Here is a 14,779-nt window from a genome sequence, read left to right as displayed (position 1 = left end):
CTGGACATCTACAACAATTTGTGTCCTTAAACGCTGTTTTAGTTCTGTTTTTTATTTTTTAGCTTGTTTACTGTAGACCTTGGGCGATTTCGAATACAGCCTGATCTACAGACCTTATAGCCCCACCCATTTTCAGCACTCGTTGTCTCTCATCTTCTGGTTTGTATTTCCACAGTATGAAGGTAAGATTTTACGAACTTATGAATGAACTGCTCTCCTGCTGACATTTGACATCACAATGCACATAACTTTTGTCAAATATAAAATAAGTAGGCCTACATCCACAATACCAGCTAATTAAGCAGGGACATCCAATTGGATAATTTTTTTTTTTTTTTTTTTACCATATTCCTTTAAAAACATGTTTTCACATTTCAGAAATCTAAAACCAGTAACCACAAACTCAATGCAGAGTTAAAGATGGTTGCATTACATGCTTGACATGATCTATAGGCCAGTGGTTCTACTTCCTGCTCTAAGGACATCAAAATAAAGAAATAAAAAGGAAATTAAAGCTGCAAGCAGCGATGAATGGGCCCTCGCACCCGGGCTCACCGCCGACTGGTTGCTTCAGGGAGAGAGGGAACGGTGAGCAATATGCATTTAAAAAGGCAAACATAGAGGAATATGTCAAAGTTATTTATATGTGCCAAACCTGCTGCCAGCTGGTGGCGCTATGTCTATAACTGAATATTGGCATGTAGATGTCTTCAGGGCAGCACTTTTATCAAACATATGAAGTTTGATGCAGATTGAAAGTAGTATGTTTGAGTTATTATAAAGCATGACATTTCCTATTGCCAAAAGGTGGCGCTATGATTATAACTGAATATTGGCCTTTAGGTGTCTTCAGGCCATGACTCTTACCAAACATGTGAAGTTTGGTGCAGATTGGACATTGCATGTTGAAGTTAGTGTAAAACAAGCCATTTCCTGTTGCCAGCAGGTGGCGCTATGATTATAATGGGATTTTGGCCTTTAGATGTGTTCAGGCCCGGACTCTTATCGAACTTGTGAAGTTTGGTGCAGATTGGACATTGCATGTTTAAGTTAGTGTGAAACAAGTAATTTCATGCTGCCAGCTGGTGGCGCTATGTATATAACTGGAAATTGGCATGTAGATGTCTTCAGGCCAGCACATTTATCAAACATATGAAGTTTGGTGCAGATTGAACATTGCATGTTTAAGTTAGTTTAAAACAAGTCATTTCCTGTTGCCAACAGGTGGCAGTATCACTATAAATGAATATTGGCCTGAAGATGTGTTCAGGCCAGGACTCTTACCAAACATGTGAAGTTTGGGGCAGACCGGACATTGCATGTTTAAGTTAGTGTGAAACAAGTAATTTACTGTTGCCAGAAGGTGGCAGTATGATTATAACTGAATATTGGCCTTTTGATGTGTTTAGGCCAGGACTATTATAAAAGGTGTGAAGTTTGGGGCAGATAAGACATTGTATGCATGAGTTACAACAACTTCCTGTGTCATGGTATTAATAACATGCTTTAGTACTTAGTAAGTGTTGCTAGCATGTTTGACCATTATTCTAGCATGTTTAGCACACAATGCCATAATTTACAGTGTTGCTAAAAGTGCATCACTGTGTAAAACATGTCACTTCCTGTTGTCAGTAGGTGGCGCTATCAGTATAACCGAATGTGAGCATGTAGATGTCTTCAGGCTAGGACTGTAATCAAACATGTGAAGTTGGAGGCAGATTGGACATTGTATGCCTGAGTTACAACAACTTCCTGTTTGATAGAGTTAGTAGCATACTTTAGCACTTAGCTAAGTGTTGCTAACATGTTTGAGCATGTTGCTAACATGTTTAGCACACAATGGCATATTTTAATGTGTTGCTAATAGTGCATCACAGTCTAAAACATGTCACTTCCTGTTGCCAGCAGGTGGCGCTATGACTATAACCAAATAAGGGAATGTATGTGTGTTCAGGACAGGCCTCTTATCAAACTTGTAAAATTTGGGGCAGATTGGACACTGCATGCCTGAGTTACAGCAATGTCCCGTTTCACCGCATTACTAGCATGCTTTAGCACTTAGCTAAGTGTTGCTAGCATGTTTTAGTATGCTTGTAGCATGCTGCTAGCCTATTTATCACTTGTTGACACTTTTTAATATGCACCTAGGAGTCCATTACAGTGTTAAACATGTCACTTCCTGTTGCCAGCAGGTGGCGCTATGACTGTACCCGAATACGGGAATGTAGATATGTTCAGGACAGGAAATTGCAAAAACTGCACAAAAATCGAACAGGAAATTCAAAATAACATACTTCCTGTTGGGTTTTGGATTTTGTACCAAGAGGCTTTTTTGTAGGTAATGGTGTGTTACACGTGTGTACCGATTTCCGTGCATGTACATAAAACGTAGCTCGAGGCGCACTCTTTTGAAATATTATAGGTGGCGCTATCGAGCCATTTTGCCACACCCACTTCTGAAACCCATATCAGATGTAAATTTTCGCCAGTTCTGACCCGTGTGCAAAGTTTCATGAGTTTTGGAGCATGTTTAGGCCCTCCAAAATGCGATTCACTTTGGAGAAGAAGAAGAAGAAGAAGAAGAAGAGCAATTCCAAGAGGGTCCTCGCACCTCGGTGCTCGGGCCCTAATTAGCACATCATAAACACCACGATAAGGTTGTTCAACTGTAATCAGCCTTGGCAAATAGGTTGCAGAAAAGAGGAGTTGTGAAGAAAGCCAAGTTGAACACTTTCTGATTCCCAAATGAGTGTACAGGAACACGAGTTATGACAATGAAAAGTAGTTATAAAAAGGAAAAAAAAAATAATAATAAATAAATTGAATTAGTATGTCTAGGCTTAATGGAGCCGTCACCGTAAAAATAATTGTATTATGTTATAAAAACGACCATTTTTATAGTGTCCACAAACTGTTATTTTTTTCCTTAGTCACATTAAGAAAATTAACTTGTCTGAATTGTTAGTACAGTAAGCCAATATACTGTAAATGAACAAGTGTGCACAAGTGCAGGTATCATCATAGGAATAGAGTATTGAATCATTTAATTCACTCCAATGTTCTTACAAATCACTTCACAACAACCACAACATGAACTGACGCTAGGATGGGCAAAGCAAGCAAATGTTTGTTGTACTATTACTTGTGGACTTTGAGAGAACATGGCTCTTGCACTAACATGTGTAGCGGACCCTTGTTGTCCTGACAGACCCCTCCACCCTGCTGATTATTCATGCATTCAAAGCCCAGTAGTGGACCAAATCTGCAGAATCAGAGTAGATGGCTGTTAATCATTACAAAAATCTGGTTTTGTTGCAGTTGGAATTGAACTGCAGGTTTCGTCTGGTGAGAGGAGAACTGACCCCCGACTGAGCCTGGTTTCTCCCAAGGTGTTTTTCTCCATTCTGTCACCGATGGAGTTTTGGTTCCTTGCCGCTGTCGCCTCTGGCTTGCTTAGTTGGGCACACTTCATTTCCAGCGATATCGTCAACATGACTGCACAGACACCATTTAAACTAAACGGGACGATGACATCATTGAATTCAATAATGAAGTGCCTTTAACTGAAAATTGAGTGTTTAATCTTGTCATTTTACATTGACACTATATAGAGATCAAGCCAGCTAATAAAGAAGCCTAGATTTGGTAGTGGTAATAGAATATAAAATACAGAATATAATAGAATACAGGAAATGTCATACAGTGTTGCTCATTCTTCTGGTTTTTCAATAGGGAGTCTAGTAGGAGAAATAAGAAAAAAAAATAAATAAATAAATAAATAGAGATGCAAAAATCATTAGTGCCTGAAAGTGTAAAAATCCAGAATTATTTGGCATTCCTAAAAAAAAATAAAAACAACAACAACTCACTAAAAAACACTTTTAAAGTAATCAATTGTAAATAATTACAAAAATAATAATAAACTTACCCAGCTTACTTGATGATTGTCCAATTGAGAATATCTACCACTACAGTATATTTAACCTTCACTAAATGCAGGAGCACAGTTAGTGTCTACACAACATCATCTGTGTTCTCCTCTCTCTTTTTAAGCAAACGGACTCCTCCAGGGTCGTCTTGATTTTTTAATTATAAATCAATCTGATCTCCTTTCATTCACCTGATCATAATCAGGTGAATCTGATCTCCTATTATCATCTGATCTCCTTTCATTCACCTCCAGCACTCCATCCCTCTATGTCCTGAATAGAGATTCTTTCAATTGAGCCTGAAGGACTTGATTAGCTGGGTTAGATGTGTTTAATTAGGGTTGCATCTAAACTCTGCAGGGCTGTGGCCCTCCAGGAATTGAGTTTGACAACCCTGATTTAGAACATTTAAGGAGTGTTTTGATTGCATTTTAATTGTGAAGTGGGTCCTATACCAGATGCTGAAAAAAGTAATTGTGTTGTTAAAGATGTTAAAAGTAACCATTCTGTAAAACATGGTAGCCAACTAACACCTTCAAAACTGTTATGAAATAAAATCAACCCATATCTGCTTTCCTTCACGACCACTGTCTGCAAGGGGTTAGATGAAAAGCTTGAAGCCTTTTCTTCTGTAACCTTGCTTACTGTGTAAAGTGTATTGTAGGATTACAATTGCTGTATATTCTCTTTCTAATTAATGGAACATATGATCAAATATCACATCTGACAATCTCACCTTCTGTTTCTTTATCAGGAAATATGTGAGGCACAAAAGATAAAGTTTTAGACAAGACAACAAAACTACATGGTTTGTGTGTTGGAGCAGGGTTGGAACTAAACTCTGCAGGGCCGCGGCCGTCCAGGAACTGAGTTTGACACCCCTGTTCTAAATCAACACATTCATCCATAACAATAACGAAGTTTGTCAACCAACAAGCACACTTTCTCACTCATAAAACAATGACCTAAACCCCCCACTAACAGGTAGCATTACACAGTGTTTTCTTTTATTTCTTTCCAAAACAACAATGAATTCAGAGTAGTATATGTTACACGTTCCATGTTTACATTACAGTACAAATTTATTTGTTTTATATACTGCAGATTACCTTCAAATTGCATACCAACTGTTTGGCTAATCATTTATTTGAATTCTTTATTAAAAATTTTGCATTTTTCTAAATGAAAAATAGTGCAGTTGGTACAGTATGTCTTACTTAAGCACTCCCTAGCATATAGATTGATGGGATGAGTATCAGGATCTCGAATATGAAAGTAAAATAATGACAAATGTATTTGAAACAAAAAAAAGCATGCTGAATTGCACTAGGCTCACTCGGCAGCCATCTTTGAAACGCCTCTCGGGCATGCAAGTGCAGCTCCTATCTCTTTGAATGGGGAAACATCAAATTCTTCAAAACTGTTCACTAAGCTTACGATTAAATTTCATATTTGAAATCACCAAAGAAATCTGACAACAACTGCATCATAAATGTTGTTTGTTTTGCTCAAATAGCGCTATAAAAACTTATTTTTCATGCTAGATCAGCCAGTGCGCAGTCCTGAGTGCACGTCTCAGAATGCTGACTGTTTCTATAGCAACCGGGACTTCTAAGGCAGCTGCAGTGATGTGCTGACTTTACTGATTAGCGATTGGCTCTTTCATTCAGAAGGCGGGGCTTCCTGCGATTGAGCGGCCATATTGAGCGTTGCATTTTTCCCCATTCAAAACTATACGAGTGACATGTCTTGGGTATTCTATAGTCTTTGCTAAAGCTAAGCACCTTGCAGGGAATTAAACATCAGCCAATCAATCAGACTGGAACTGGGGATTTTCACGTTTTTGTTTGCATGGGCGACCTGTCTGAGGCAGAGACATATTTATTTTAAGAAATATGAATAGTCACAAAGCAAGGGTCAGATAAATGGGAAGTGTACTCACGAAATTTCCAATGAAAATTTGATTTCATACGCATTCATTGTTAAATGGCATTCATTTGTAGTTGTAGAGTGCATTTAACAATAGGATTGATTGTTATACATCCCAAAAGATCTTGATTTAGGACAGAATACCTTCGATTGGTCAAGTGGGTTCTATTAACCATGTCACTACATGCCAATTAAAAAAAAAGTGTGAACAAACATTGATTTTAAAAGGTCATCCTTGTCTCTTCTTAATTGGCTCAGCTAACTGTGAGTTTTGATACTGTAACTGGTTTCTGTCTTAGAGTGTCAGGCACACTGATAAATTATTTATGATTTAAATGTGACAAATACAGCAGTGTAGTTTACTGTTAGGGCATTCAGATACCTTTGGGAATGATCAATGGCAGCTGTTATTTAAAGTTAAAGTTTTTTTTTTTTTTTTTTACTTTAAAATAACATTTTGTTCGAGTAGATGTCTCACTGAACTAGTTTCTAAATTAGTGGCCTTTGTTCTCTCAAACCTAGGTTTACTATGTAAATGCAACCTTAAGCCTAAGTGTAAAGTCTCAGCGTGCCACTCATCCTGCACCGTTTGCAAACATGAATGAGAACTCAAATCTTCTTGAGGAGAAGAACTAAATATTTCATCTGACAGGTAACTAATTGGGCAAAAAGTTTATATTTTACATTTACTTACATCTAGAGACTTACTGGGGTTGGCCTTGGGGATGGTGGGACGCTAACATAAGTATCATAGAAGCAAGTTTTACACTGGGAAACACACATACTGAACATTTTCTTCCCAAAATGAGAAAAAAAGTTCTCAAATCTCAGATTCACATTCATAATCAGAGGCAGACAAGACGAAACAAAGAGATGTCTGGAGTGACAATGTCATTTGTCATGCTTTAGCAGTCTTATAGTACATAGACACAGACCTAATCTAATTAAGCCAAAACAGAGCTGAAAATATGACAATACACTTAATTTTTCACATTATTTTGTCAAATAACAGGTTTGTTGAACAATTTTTAACTTCCTACATAGTGCATATTGAAAGGCGTTATTAACCATGTCACCATTTATGTCACTAAAGTCACTAAAGAGTCTCAAACAAGCGATTGCTCAAGAGGCTTATATTGTCAGTGACACTAACTGGTTTAAACCCTTCTTTTTCCTTCTGCTAATCTCACATATGCTGATTAACAGCCTCTGTTCCAGGATACATTTTTATTCTGTGCACAACATTTGTCGAGTAACTCTATAATCATAAAGAAATATTTTGTATTAGTACCAAAATATCTAGTACCATTAAAAAAAAAAAATAGAAAGAAAAAACTGTTTTGAGTACAAATCATATCGTAGCACCCTTCTGTAAGTGTTGGTTAACAACAATTTTATTGCCATTTTTTCTCAATGAAACATGTTGAAATGTCACTAATGAATTGCTGCAAAGAGACTTTGCTGTATGATGGCTTTGTTAGTACTGTGATACAGTTTTAATGAAATATGTTCCCCAGGCTAAAGCGTGCGCAGTAAACAGTTAATTGACTATTTCATTGCGATCAGTGGTGAGGCGTGATGTGCACTAATAGGGAGAATGAAAGAAGCTGACCTTCAGCACTGACGGCACTGCAATGTTTGCTGAATTCCCAGTCTAATTCCAATCATCTCTCAGTCATTTAGGCAAGTCCTCAATCAGTCTCAGCCAATTAAAACACTCTTTATGTTGAGCTGCACTTACCAACACTAATCTATAAACATGGCTAGCGGTGGGCCGATCTATAGTTCTGTCCACCAATGAAATGATGAATGGATTTCCTGCCTCCTCACTAAACATTCCTGAATTAATTAGTGGATTATACTATTGTAGTAAGACATCAAAGACAGAGACAACTGCATGAAATAATAAATAACAAAGCTTTTTATTTCATTGTAAGTGTTTTTGTTCTTTTAATTTTGGCGATATGTATGCAGAATAACTTCATAATGTGAGTGAGAATACTACATTTATTTGTAAAGCACTTAAGCACTAAAGAATGTGGATGCATGAGTGGTCAGTATAGGGATCAATTCAACAGATTCAGTCAATTCCCACTTACAATCACTGGACTGTCCTATATTTCTCTGGAGACTTTTTTATGTTCACATATGTGAATACAAAACATTAAGTAACAATGTTCCATAATACAACCCGAATTCTGGAAATGTTGGGACATTCATTTAAATTTTAATAAAATGAAAACTAAAAGAATTTCAAATCACATGAGCCAATATTTTATTCACAATAGAACATAGATAACATAACAAATGTTTAAACTGAGAAATTTGACAATTTTATGCACAAAATGAGATTTCAAATTTGATGCGTGCTACAGGTCTCAAAATAGTTGGGACGGGGCATGTTTACCATGGTGTAGCATCTCCTCTTCTTTTCAAAACAGTTTGAAGACATCTGGGCATTGAGGTTATACATTTCTGGAGTTTTGGTGTTGGAATTTGGTCCCATTCTTGCCTGATATAGGTTTCCAGCTGCTGAAGAGTTAGTCTAGCACAGTACATGTAGCTAGTTTTAAAAAAAGAAAAATTATATATTAAATAGAATAGGAAAGTGTTAATATTAGTTGGTCAGGTGCTGGTGAGAAAGGACTGGGCTGTTGTAGCAATATGGTCTGTGAAGCTTAACTGATCATCGATCACAACACCAAGGTTCCTGTCTGTCCTGGAAGGAGTTATGGTTGACGAACCCAGCTGTATAGAGAAGTTGTGGTGAAGTGATGGATTGGCTGAGACCACAAGCAGTTCTGTCTTAGCAAGGTTGAGCTGAAGGTGATGGTCCTTCATACAGCTAGAAATGTCACTCAGACAGGCTGCAATGCGAGCAGCTACCGTCGGATCATCTGGTTGGAATGAAAAGTAGAGTTGAGTGTGTCATCATCATAGCAGTGATAAGAAAAGCCATGCTTCTGAATGACCGATCCTAATGACGACATGTAGATGGAGAAGAGAAGTGGTCCAAGCACTGAGCCTTGAGGAACTCCAGTAGCAAGAAGTTGTGACTTTGAAACCTCACCCCTCCAAGACACCCTGAAGGACCTATCTGAGAGGTAAGACTCAAACCACAGGAGCGCAGTTCCTGAGATGCCCATCTTTCTGAGGGTAGACAGGAGGATCTGGTGGTTAACTGCGTCAAAAGCAGCAGACAGGTCCAGCAAGATGAGTACAGAGGATTTGGAAGCTGCTCTTGCCAGTTTCAGGGCCTCTGTAACCGAGAGTAGGGCAGTCTCAGTAGAGTGGCCGCTTCTGAAGCCAGATTGGTTGTTGTCCAGAAGACTGTTCTGTGCAAGAAACAAAGAGAGTTGGTTGAACACAACTCACTCAAGTGTATTTTGCAATGAATGGAAGAAGGGATCTTACAGACAGGGAAGTCTGTAGTTTTCTAAAAGTGCTGGATTTAGAGAGGGTTTTTTAAGCAGTGGGGTTACCCGAGCCTGCTTAAATGCAGTGGGAAATGTACCAGTGTGAAGAGAGGTGTTGATAATGTGAGTAAGCAGAGGTATGACTGAAGAAGAAAGTGGATGAGGATGAGTTTGGAAACTTCTGTCTCCGAGAGAGGAGAGAATGAGGTGAGAGAGTGTGTGTATTTGTCGTTATGAAGTTATCATTAGTTTGTGCTGTGAGGAATTGGTCACTGATGGTTCTTGTTTTATTTGTGAAGAAAATTGCAAAGACATAAGCTGTAAGAGTTGATGAAGGAGGAGGGGTGGGAGGCCAGAGAAGAGAAAAGAAAGTTTTGAAAAGTGTGCGAGAGTCAGAACAGTTGTTAATTTTGTTGTGGTAGTATGTCGTTTTAGCAGTGGAGACATTTGCATAGAAGGAAGAGAGGAGTGACTGATACGCACTAAGGTCAGTAGAGTGCGGATGAAACCATTGAGGATAGGCAAGAGGAGAGAGTGAGCGTAGGTTACGGTGAAAAGTGACCTGCGGAGGAGTGTGTACTGTGTCAGGGGTTAGTGTGAGGTTAGAAGTGATGAGGATGTGGTCTGAAGTGTGCAGTGGAGTAAATAATGTGTTTTGCAGTAGCGTGTGTAGATCCAGTTGGTTACCTGATTTGTGAGTAGCCATAGTAGACACTCGTTTGATGTCAAATGAAGTGAGAAGAGTGTTGAAGTCAGCAGCCTCGGGTTTTTCTAGGTGGATGTTGAAGTCACCGAGCAGTACCAGAGGAGTACCATCCTCAGGAAAGTTTGACAGTAATACATCCAACTCCTCCAAGAAGTTACCCAGTTGACCTGGGGGACGATACACAACTACAAAGTGGATTTTAACAGGGTGGGTAATAGTAATTGCATGAGATTCAAATTAACTGTTGCCTGTAAGAGATGGTAGAAGATCAAATTTCCATTCATTTGAAATAAGGAGACCCGTACCTCCACCCCTCCCAACCGTGCGAGGGGTGTGGGAAAAAGTGAAATTAGTGGAGAGGGCTGTAGGAGTGGCAGGGCCATGAGGTTGAGACCGGAATGAGTAGCAATAGAGGGAATAAAGTCTGCTTTGTTTACAGCAGACTGGCAGTTCCAAATGTTCTCTATAGGTGAAAGATCTGGACTGCAGGCAGACCAATTCAGCACCCGGACTCTTCTACTATGAAGCCATGCTGTTGTAATAGCTGCAGTATGTGGTTTTGCATTGTCCTGCTGAAATACACAAGGCCTTCCCTGAAATAGACATCGTCTAGAGGGGAGCATATGTTGCTCTAAAAACTTTATATACCTTTCAGCATTCATAGTGCCTTCCAAAACATGCAAGCTGCGCATACCGTATGCACTTATGCACCCCCATACCATCAGAGATGCTGGCTTTTGAACTGAACGCTGATAACACGCTGGAAGGTCTCCCTCCTCTTTAGCCCGGAGGACACAGCGTCCGTGATTTCCAACAAGAATGTCAAATTTGGACTCGTCTGACCATAGAACACTTTTCTACTTTGAAACAGTCCATTTTAAATGAGCCTTGCCCCACAGGACACGATGGCGCTTCTGGACCATGTTCACATATGGCTTCCTTTTTGCATGATAGAGCTTTAGTTGGCATCTGCAGATGGCACGGCGGATTGTGTTTACTGACAGTGGTTTCTGGAAGTATTCCTGGGCCCATTTAGTAATGTCAATGACAGAATCATGTCGATGAGTGATGCAGTGTCGTCTGAGGGCCCTAAGACCACGGGCATCCAACAAAGATCTTCGGCCTTGTCCCTTACACACAAAGATTTCTCCAGTTTCTCTGAATCTTTTGATGACGTTATGCACTGTAGATGATGAGATTTGCAAAGCCTTCACAATTTGACGTTGAGGAACGTTGTTTTTAAAGTATTCCACAATCTTTTACGCTCTTTCACAGACTGGGGAGGCTCTGCCCATCTTTACTTCTGAGAGACTCTGCCTCTCTAAGACATCCCTTTTATAGCTACTCATGTTACAGACCTGATGTCAATTAACTTAATTAGTTGCTAGATGTTCTCCCAGCTGAATCTTTTCAAAATTGCTCAGCCATTTTTCAGCCCTTTGCCCCCATGCCAACTTTTTTGAGACCTGTAGCAGGCATCAAATTTTAAATGAGTTCATTTAGTGGATGCAAGTGTAAAATTTCTCAGTTTAAACATTTGTTATGTTCTCTATGTTCTATTGTGAATACAATATTGGCTCATGTGATTTGTAAGTCTTTTATTCCATAACGTTACACAGTTTTGATGCTGTTTTATGTCTGATGATCGAGTTAGATTACACGTGGAAGTATCTGTTGTTTCAGTTTCTTCTTCACTTGTGTTTTTTTTTTTGGAAGTTCTGTACAGAAGATATGTATTAGCGCCCCCTACCGTATAACAATGAAAACATGGATTCTAGGAGCACAAGCATAGCTCAAATATATTTAAAATTTTTCTAAGTATAAGTCAAGTATAATTAAATGTCATTTTAAGTATATTTCTGAGAAGTACATAAAGCCCATTTCTGATAAGTACATAAAAAGTCGACTAAAAGTATACTTTCCTATTTTTAGTTTAAAAGAAGTATGCTAATAGCACACTTGAATAAACCAATACCCAATAAACCAATAATAAGGTCAATACCCAAATAAAAAAATCATTACATCTAAAAAAGGTAAAATATGACTTCAGTCTGTTTCACAAATATATTCATATTGTGGTCCCAAAACATATTTGGACACTTAAGCCACAGTGCTTGGACAGTGCATTAAAGAACAAAATATCAACTTTACTTTCTGGTATGTCTGTGTGAAATAAAACTCAGTCTGGTACAACCACTGGTGTGATCTGGGTGTAAACAGGAGAAGAGAAAGTGAAAAAACAGTGAAGGGAATGAAGAGGAGAATGAAGCACAAGTGAGATCAAGACACATGGTTAGTGGGATAGTTCTCAGGAACAGGTTCAGTACTCTATATGAACTTCATGAGGGCAGTGAGAGAACCAACTAAATGACCATAGTCTCATTTGAACCTTTGTAGAAATAGCTGAAACCAGGGAATCTCTGGAGAACCTTGTTTGTCAGACACAAGCCATTCAGAAACCTTGCTTGGGTCTGTCTGGATACCAAGAAATAATAAAGCCTAGGAAAGAAATGGACTTCAGATGAAGGGCAATGAACAGCTGGTCCCCAGAAGACTTTTTCAACATATTGTGTTGGACGTCACAAGTAATACATTCAGATCTTCAGAAGATTTTTTTTTTTTTAATTCATACATTTATTCATTATTTTCACGTCAATGCAAAATCACAATTATGGACCATTCTATTTAATACTGTCATTTTACATTGACATGTAAATAATGAGTTGATAATTAGTATTAGAACTGCTCTTTTCCAAAAGTTACCAGTGCCTGTTATGGTTCCAGTTTGTCATGTTACCAGTTTGGCCCATGCTAATTCATGTTGTTGAGTGGTAGTCAGCGGCTGGTCTAGCTGGTGGACCATAAATTTCCAGTTGGTGAGGCCGGATGCTCATCAGAGGACTCATAAGTAACGGTAATGGCATCAACTATCCACCGGCTGAGGGTCTGCTTGGAAGCAGGATGACCTCTCTTAGGGGGACCAAAACAAACAAGCAGTTGGTCCGCCTTTCTCCACAGGGCAGCCCTGTGGACATATATGTTCAGTGCTCGTACTGGACACATACAGTTAAGCCTCTGCTGGTCGGGCTCCCTGAAGGGAGGAGGACAAAAAGCCTGAAGTACGACAGGCCGTGGTGTAGAAGAGGGGACCTTAGGGACATACCCCGCATGAGGGTACAGAAAAACTTTGGCCAGACCGGGCACAAAGTCAAGATAGGAAGGGGCCACAGAAAGGGCCTGCAGATCTCCAACTCTCTTTAGAGAAGATATCGCTAAGAGAAATACAGTCTTTAACGTAAGAAGACGGTCTGATATCTCCTCAATACTCTCAAAGGGAGGCCTACAGAGAGCATCTAGCACCACAGCGAGGTCCCAGGGAGGGACACGAGATCGTACCTGAGGCCTCAGCCTCATCACACCGCGGAGGAAACGTGTAACCAGGGGGTCCTTGCCCACTGACTGCCCACCAAGAGGGGCGTGGTAGGCCGCTATAGCTGCCATGCAAACCTTCAGGGTGGAGTTAACCTTAACCCGCAAGAACTCCAGCACTGTACCAATCGGGCAGTTAACTGGGTCAAGCTGGCGGTCTCCGCACCATGAAGTGAAGAGTCTCCACTTCAGGGCGTACAGTTTCCTCGTTGAGGGAGCTCTAGATTGGAGGATGGTCTCAACAACCTCGGTTGAGAGACCAGAGTCTATGAGTTGTGCCCCCTCAGGGGCCACACCCACAACTCCGGGCGGGGGTGAAGGATCATGCCCTCCGCCTGTGAGAGGAGATCTCTCCTGACAGGAATCTCTCATGGAGAGCCGTCGAGGAGAGAAACCAGGTCCGAGAACCACACTCGGCCCGGCCAGAACGGGGCTACTAGCAATAGACGGACCCCGTCCCGGCGCACTCTCTCTAGAACTCCTGGGAGCAGAGCGTTCGGGGGAAAGGCATACAGACGAAGCCTCGGCCAAGTCTGTAACATAGCATCCAGCCCCAGTGGAGCTGGATGAGTCAGAGAGAACCAGAGGGGACAGTGCGATGTCTGACGAGTCGCAAACAAATCCACCTGAGCCTGGCCAAAAACTCTCCATATCTGCTTCACCACCTCGGGGTAAAGCATCCATTCCCCGGGCCTCTGCCCCTGCCTCGACAGGATGTCTGACCCCATATTGAGATGTCCAGGAATATGAACTTCTCTCAGCGAGAGAAGCTTGTTCTGGGACCACACAAGGATCTGGTGCACCAGCTTGTATAAGGGGCGTGAACGCAGACCTCCCTGGTGGTTTATGTAAAAGCATTTTGAACTTCAGACGCATGACTGAGAGGTTCAATAGCCGCAGATCTAAAATCGGACGCAACCCCCCATCCTTCATTGGAACAATGAAGTACCGGCTGTAGAACCCGGACTCCCTGTCGAGAGGAGGGACCACCTCGATGGCCTCCTTCCTCAAGAGAGTGTTCACTTCTTGTTCTAATACCAGAGCCTGCTTGGGGCCCACTAATGTGAGAAAAACCCCTTTGAAAGGCGCCGGCCGAGCACCGAACTGAATGCGATAACCTCTCTCTACAGTCTGCAGGACCCAACGAGATACATTTGGCAGTAGTTTCCACGCTGCTAAATAATCTACTAAGGGAACCAGTCTCTCAAGACTGGCCTCTGGTGTACTTGGAGCTACTAGCTCGGTGCCCTGAAGTGGAGGACTGGCAGGAGACGGCCGAACTAGATGCTAGAATGTATCTCGTTGGGTAAGCGAGGCTCTCAGCTCCACTACATTTCCGGGCAGGAAATACTGAGAGAGACACTCGCTGG

At 40.7% G+C, this 14,779-nt stretch overlaps 1 long non-coding RNA gene across 1 annotated transcript; it reads right to left on the bottom strand.

Moving 5' to 3' along the window:
* Positions 1 to 2,930: 2,930 nt before the first annotated feature.
* On the bottom strand, positions 2,931 to 4,044 carry LOC131546357 (uncharacterized). The gene is made up of 4 exons (XR_009272665.1): positions 3,929 to 4,044; positions 3,702 to 3,737; positions 3,363 to 3,495; positions 2,931 to 3,262 (listed from the first exon to the last, which is right to left on the bottom strand). It is a non-coding gene; the product is annotated as an uncharacterized LOC131546357 (long non-coding RNA).
* Positions 4,045 to 14,779: the final 10,735 nt, after the last annotated feature.

Source organism: Onychostoma macrolepis, chromosome 08 (assembly GCF_012432095.1).
Source record: "Onychostoma macrolepis isolate SWU-2019 chromosome 08, ASM1243209v1, whole genome shotgun sequence".
Classification (NCBI taxonomy): domain Eukaryota; kingdom Metazoa; phylum Chordata; class Actinopteri; order Cypriniformes; family Cyprinidae; genus Onychostoma; species Onychostoma macrolepis.
This window is presented reverse-complemented; position numbering and strand designations above follow the sequence as displayed.